Genomic DNA, 6,809 nt, shown 5'->3' on the forward strand with positions numbered 1-6,809 from the left:
TACATCCTGCTGTAAAGGTGCATCTAATAATTTTGCTTTAACAAGATCAGGCAAGGTTTGTTCTTTTAACCAAGCATGTCTACGTATGACTGACCCAGTCACAGCTGCTCTGCAGGAAGCTTCCAAAGAATCAAATCCACATTGTAAAGTATGTTTGCCCACCTGTTCAGCTGCATGCAACAGATCCTGCATTTCCTTGAATTCAGACTGTTCAGAATGCGTGCTCATCTTTTGTTTTAATTGAGACATTAGGAATTGCTGATATTTCAGCATGTGGAACTGACAATTTAATGCTCTCATAGCAAGAGTAGCTGAGGTGTATACCTTCTTTCCCCACCTATCTAGTGCTCTGGAGTCTCTTTCAGAGGGTACAGGATTTTTAGCCATAGAAGCCTTAGCCCCTTTGGGACCCTGAGAAATAATTTCTGGGTCAGCAACAGGGCTTTTATAAAGGAATTTGTGTGAGTCAGGTACTCTGTAGTATCTGTCTGGTTTGGCTGGAGCAGAAGGTAAAGAGTCTGGAGTTAGACTAGATTCTAAGTAAACATCATCCACAATGTCTAAAACTGGAGGTATAGCCAGAGGTCTGTGCTGGGGAAGTAAAAGGAACTCTCTGAGCCTTTTCTTTGAGTCAGAGTAGTCCTGGCCTTCCCAGTGGAAATGTTCCCTCATGGTATGTAAAGTTTCCCCAAAGGAATAGTCTTCAGGGGGAGATGCTGACGGGATAGAGTCTTCAGCATCAGAATCTTCATAGGGGGGAAATGGGTAATCCTGTTCCTCAGAGGAGTCTGAGGAAATTGAAACCTGGTCAGAAGAGGCATAATCCTCTTCTTGTCTTGGCCTTTTGTCTGGAGGGAGTTGGGAACCCCTGATTAGGGTAATCAAATCTTCAGCCATCTTAAGCATCTGTTTCTTAGGCATGGGGCCTTGAACTGGAGACTGATGTACAGTCTTTTTAGGTTTTAATGGAGTTTTAAGTTTAGCATATGATTTAATGGTGAGTGTAGTCGGTCTGAAGACACCTTCTGCAGCCGAAGGTGTTTCCACTGTACCGGGTTCTCCTTTTGCTAAGGTATCGGTAGGGCCTAATGAAGATGGCTGCGTCTCGGTTTGAAAATCTGAAGCTGTCTGGGGCTCCAATTCTGCAGTCGTCAGGGGCTGCGTAGGCGCCTCACTGAAAACCGGAGAACTGGCAACAGGCCCAGCAGAGGCCTCGGAGTCTGTCCTGGTTCTTGGCTGTCTGTCCCTATCTTTGTGTTTTTTTATGCATGCCAGTCATCGGTTGCTCCGACGGCATGGTATAATTAAATTTCCAACTGAAGTAGTGTCGAGCGAAATCAAAACGGCGCTTGATAGTTCGTTTATTGAACCTAGCACAAAACCGACAACCAATGACGTCATGGTCTGGGCCTAGGCAAGGAATACAATAAGAATGGAAGTCCTTATGAGGTATTTGCTTCCCACAAGAAATGCAATTGTTAACTTTTTCTGACATCGGTATGAGGCAAGAAAAGGTTCCCCAATGGGGTACTTAGCTTTATTGAAGACTTCGGACTGAAATTCTATTCGAAAATCTCAGGTGTCAGCCGACCGGCACTTGCGAACTGCTTCTGCTTCGGGCACTGCGTGGCAAGAAAGACTGAAGAAAATGGCGTTGGATGCCTCTTATATACCCCTGGTGCACTGACGTCAGGGAAGAAGCAACAGCAACCGATGCCGGACCAAGACTTTGGAACTCAGTCTGACTGCAGGACCGCCTGACGGCAGGATAACCCAAGTGTGATGACTGCAGCAGGGTAACACGATGAACATCAATTGTTCCAAGAGGGAGAATTGCTAACAAGGCCTCAGACAAAAGTTAAGCTTGACTTAGAAAGTAGATGTCAGCTTATCTACTTGGGCCTGAATAGGAAGGTAAGGAAGTTAAAATGTTGTAAATCTGAAAGATTAAGAAACTCAGATTTTCTGGATCATGTATAGCACATTAGGGACAAGGGCACAATAAGAAGACATGATGTCAAGGTAGTTTAAAGTCACAATAATCACAAGGATCCCAATACTAAATAAAGTAAGTGAGACTAGTAGGAAATGCTGGGTATTCCCTTGGAGGAAAATTGAAGGGTGAATGGCTTGACACTACTCAATAAAGTTACATTTATATGTAAATGGAAAAGTTGGGATTGGAAATTTCTGCATAAATATGTTTACACACAGGTAAGACTTAAAAAAAGTTTTCTAACAATGAATCCCAACTGCAAGAGTTGCAATACTGATGCCTTTGGTGACTGGAGACTTATCTTCTATTACTGCCTTAAGCTTGAGTGTTTCAAACTTGCAACTGAGAATTTGGTATAGAAAACGCTGGATAAGAATATCAAACTTATGACTGCCCTTCCGAAAATGAATATGTGTTACTGGCATTAATGCTGTTACTGGGTAAAAAATGTAAAACAAGAAAGTGGAAAAGATCACAAGAAATTGAGACAGAAGACTTATAAATAGGTACAGGTGAAGTGTGGAGAGCAGAAATGGGACAAGACAAATACAGAGCAAGACGTGTCTAAAAATTAATACTATGGCAGCAGTATTAACTGTGGGGTCAGAACTACATATGAAAGAAAGCCGGTCATCTGTAAAGTGATAAGTGCCCAAAGAGAATATTCCATTTAACCCAATATTAGAAGATTAACTAAATGCTTCCAGAAACATGCATATAGAATACATAGTTATATTAGCATTTGCTGTATATTGCTTGCATTATTTGTTGGCTAGATTGATCATCTTTTTTGCTCTGCTTTTAGCTCCTGTTATATTGCCTTGAATTGGTCCCACCCCTTCCTGCCCACACTTTCCATGTCCAGCAACTATCTATCTAATAGATCGGATTTTTTGTCTTTCACATCCCATGTCCTATCTGCTCTTTTCTTTGGATCTACCTACTATCTCTCTCTAACAAATTGGATTATTCTCTTTCACATTATAGGTTCATAGGTTCATAGGTGTATCCTAGGCTAATGACCACTAGGGCCTATTTAAGCCTACCCATGCAACCCAATTATCTGATAAGTTCTGGTACCCATGATAAGTGTAAGCAGGGGCTTGGCAGCTTAAACATTTATAAGCATGGGCCTGGGAGATGAAAAATGTACAATTTGCCTCTGTCCATTATATATGTCCTCTGCTGTTTTCTTTGAATCTGATAACTATCCCTCTAACAGAGCAGGTTTTTCTGCCCTTCACATTTCTCTAAGTTCTTAACCCTTCTACAGTCCATTTCCAGACTGCCCACTTTGTTACCTTCTACAGTTGTACCCTTGAAGCAGTCACTCAGCCCTGCTGTAATAATTACTGCTTATTTTATTGTGCTATGCTCTACTGTAATCCTAAACCTGAGTTTCAAATTTGTGGTTTAATACTTTGTTTACGAATGAGTAAGTAGCATGGTTACTGGTTTTAAGCAGATACTCTATCGCTACCAGTGCCACATCTTCTTCCCTGCAAAAACATGTAAGAAACCTTCCTTTTCTAGTTCTTCTCTCAACTTTCTGTGAACAACCTTCCTGATAAATTACTTCTGTTATCTCATACTCTTTGTCCCGGTCCCCTTCAATAAACACATCACACCAAATGACATTTGACAACCTTTATTAAAACTTCCATAACATAATTTTGATTACCAAAATTTATTAAATACAACTGGACTTAGTATAGTCAATTCTAAACACCACATAAACATCTTTGCAATGTTAATCAGGACAGCGTACCTGCTCATCCTGCCCAGTAAGCAGCAGCCATACCTTACTCATTTACTTTATTTATAAACATCCTTATAATGTTAATCAGGACAGCGTACTTGCTCATCCTGCCCAGTAAGCAGTGTCCATACCTTACTCACTTACTTTACTTATAAACATCCTTACAATGTTAATCAGGACAGCGTACTTGCTCATCCTGCCCAGTAAGCAGCATCCATACCTTACTCACTTACTTTACTTATAAACATCCTTAGAATGTTAATCAGGACAGCATACCTGCTCATCCTGCCCAGTAAGCAGCATCCATACCTTTACTTGCTTACTTTACTTATAAACCTCCTTGTAATGTTAATCAGGACAGTTTACCTGCTCATCCTGCCCAGTAAGCAGCGTCCATACCTTTACTCGCTTACTTTACTTATAAACCTCCTTGTAAATCAGGACAGCGTACCTGCTCATCCTGCCCAGTAAGCAGCGTCCATACCTTTGCTCGCTTACTTTACTTATGAAGCAGCGTCCCAGCCTCACTTCATAAACCATTCTCTGAATTACCTTCAAACCAAATAAGCAGCGTTCTTACCTCCGCTTGCTTATCTATTCAGCAAGAACTCATTGAAATGCACCACTAGACACCAGAGGGGGAACAGAAGAGGGCAAGCCTGTCTCTCTTCTCCACCACCAGCCTGCCCAGGCTGTTCCCCCTTTCACCACCAACGTCCATCATCTAGCCCCCATTAGGGGATAAGGCCAAACATCATGCAGTGTACAATAATTACCAGGACATTACCAGCCCCTGGAAATTACCTAATGATTACCAAAGCATCACCTGCCACTGGACCAAGAATACTCAACCCCCAACCACTGAAACTAAATAAAAACAATTGCATTCCACCCTTCCCAAACAATCCCTTTTACATGCCCAGTGACATGCAGAAACTAAAAACTTCAAAATGCCATTTAACCACTGCCTTGCCAACACCAGCTACCCATATCAACATTAAGGCACATAAACCCCATGATGGCTTTAGCAGTCTGACCTCTCTTTGCTCTATCAATACCCTGAATGCCACCAACAATATACCAAACTGAAAATGCCCTATGCCACAGGTCAGAACAAGATTATACCAAATAAAATGCCCTATGCCACCTGGTCAAAACAAGACTAGTGACATGCCAACCCCATCCAGCATGTAGAAATTAAACCATACCTTTTCTTTCCTTCAAGTACAGTAAATCAGACTACACTTCCATGCAATGACACCCATGTAGCTCACAACTGGACCCAATTACTCAACGCAACCCAGTAATCCCCTATCCCTGAAGACTGCAAGCCTACCCAACCCCAGCTACCCATAATATAATGTAAATTCGCTGCAATGTACTCTTGATTAAGGAATCTTACTTACTTCATCAAAACATTACAGCCATTAACCTAGTAAGTACCCCCGCTCCTGAAATTGGTGCCGCTCCTCCAACCAATAAAACCCGAAAACTACCCCTAAGCAAGTATCAAACCCTGCTAAAACTTGCCCTCAACATACCCTATTTTCCCTTGGCCTTACACTACCCATCTGCACCAACCTTGAAATGTCTTAATGAGTACAAAACAAACACTTGTTAACATACCATCTACCAAACATCAACCCAGCCTCCCCCAGCAGAATACTTACTTCCAAATACAAGTGCATAATAACCATAAACAAAATGAATATAGATAAACTGACTTATAAAGGCCCTAGCACCAGTAACCTAGTAATGTCCTATGCCTTTAATTACTGTGCATCCACTAAACTCACCCTAGAGTTCTACCCACCTCTCTCGAAGGACAATAAGAGTAGTATGTGGAAATAATTATTGATCTTGGCTAGCCTACAAAAACCCTAAACCGTTAACCTCATAGCTTCCCATGCTCTTATGATTGTTATAATTCTACCTTACCTGTAAACCCCAAAATCTTTAACCAACCCCCCACGTCATTTTGCCCCAAGCATACTTCCCCTTACACCCCATGGTGCACCACTCCAACAGTCAAAAGCATGTAATAAAATGCATTACCTTTCAAAGCCATTTTATCAGGGCACTGATCACCACTCGCCCATCTCTGACATCCTTGTGCACTGCCCAAACGACTGTGACATCCATTAAAAAACAAGCTCCATCCACCAAATCCTCTTCCTTCAGATCACCAACTGCAGCCCACTCCATTCCTAAACTCAGCCATCTGCAAAAGAAAACAGATTAATCACCTTACCTTTACAAAAACAGAAACAATGATGGACCTCCGGCCTGACCACTTGTGTCTAGTTAGCAAACACCTTCTCACCATGACCCCCCCCCTTACACCAGCCACATTATGGCCTTGTCAGCTATAAGAACTCCAAATGTCATCTCAGACAAAAATCAGCCATGATTTGCTAAGGAGCCATCCTTTATGAAAGCTGGACCAAAACCATGATGCAGATCAGGTTTTATTCTGTAATAAAATAGCTTTTATACGATTTGCTGCAAGTGTTTACATTCCGGGTTGGGATTTTTCATTTTGATTGTTGTTGGAACTTTATCTGCTTGCTTTTTGGGATTTTTCTTCATATATATATATATATATATATATATATATATATATATATATATATATATATAAAATATGTATATAATACCTATGTATATTTATATATATATATATATATATATATATATATATATATACATCATACCTCTCAACCTGGAAACATCAAAAATCTGGGCAAGACCCATGAAAAATAGGTACAAATCTGTACGCTGATTAACATCACATTTGCATACATAATTATGTAACCCCACCCACTCCAATGGAATTGTGGGATACCTACTTTCAAACGCAAACTGAAGAACAGACAACCAAAATGTGGCACCAGAGTCGCCCTGCAGCCATTCCAGTGTCCTATTACCTGTCTATTTCACCTCATTTACCATAAACACTTATGTGTACATACTGCGTTTCCGTCTAATTTCTGATCACATACTTAAGTTTTCTGCACGCCTCTTTTTGAATGGCTACTTTGCATTTACTTACCA

This window comes from Protopterus annectens, chromosome 4.part0 (assembly GCF_019279795.1).
Source record: "Protopterus annectens isolate FY-2018-M chromosome 4.part0, PAN1.0, whole genome shotgun sequence".
In the NCBI taxonomy this organism is placed as follows: Eukaryota; Metazoa; Chordata; order Ceratodontiformes; family Protopteridae; genus Protopterus; species Protopterus annectens.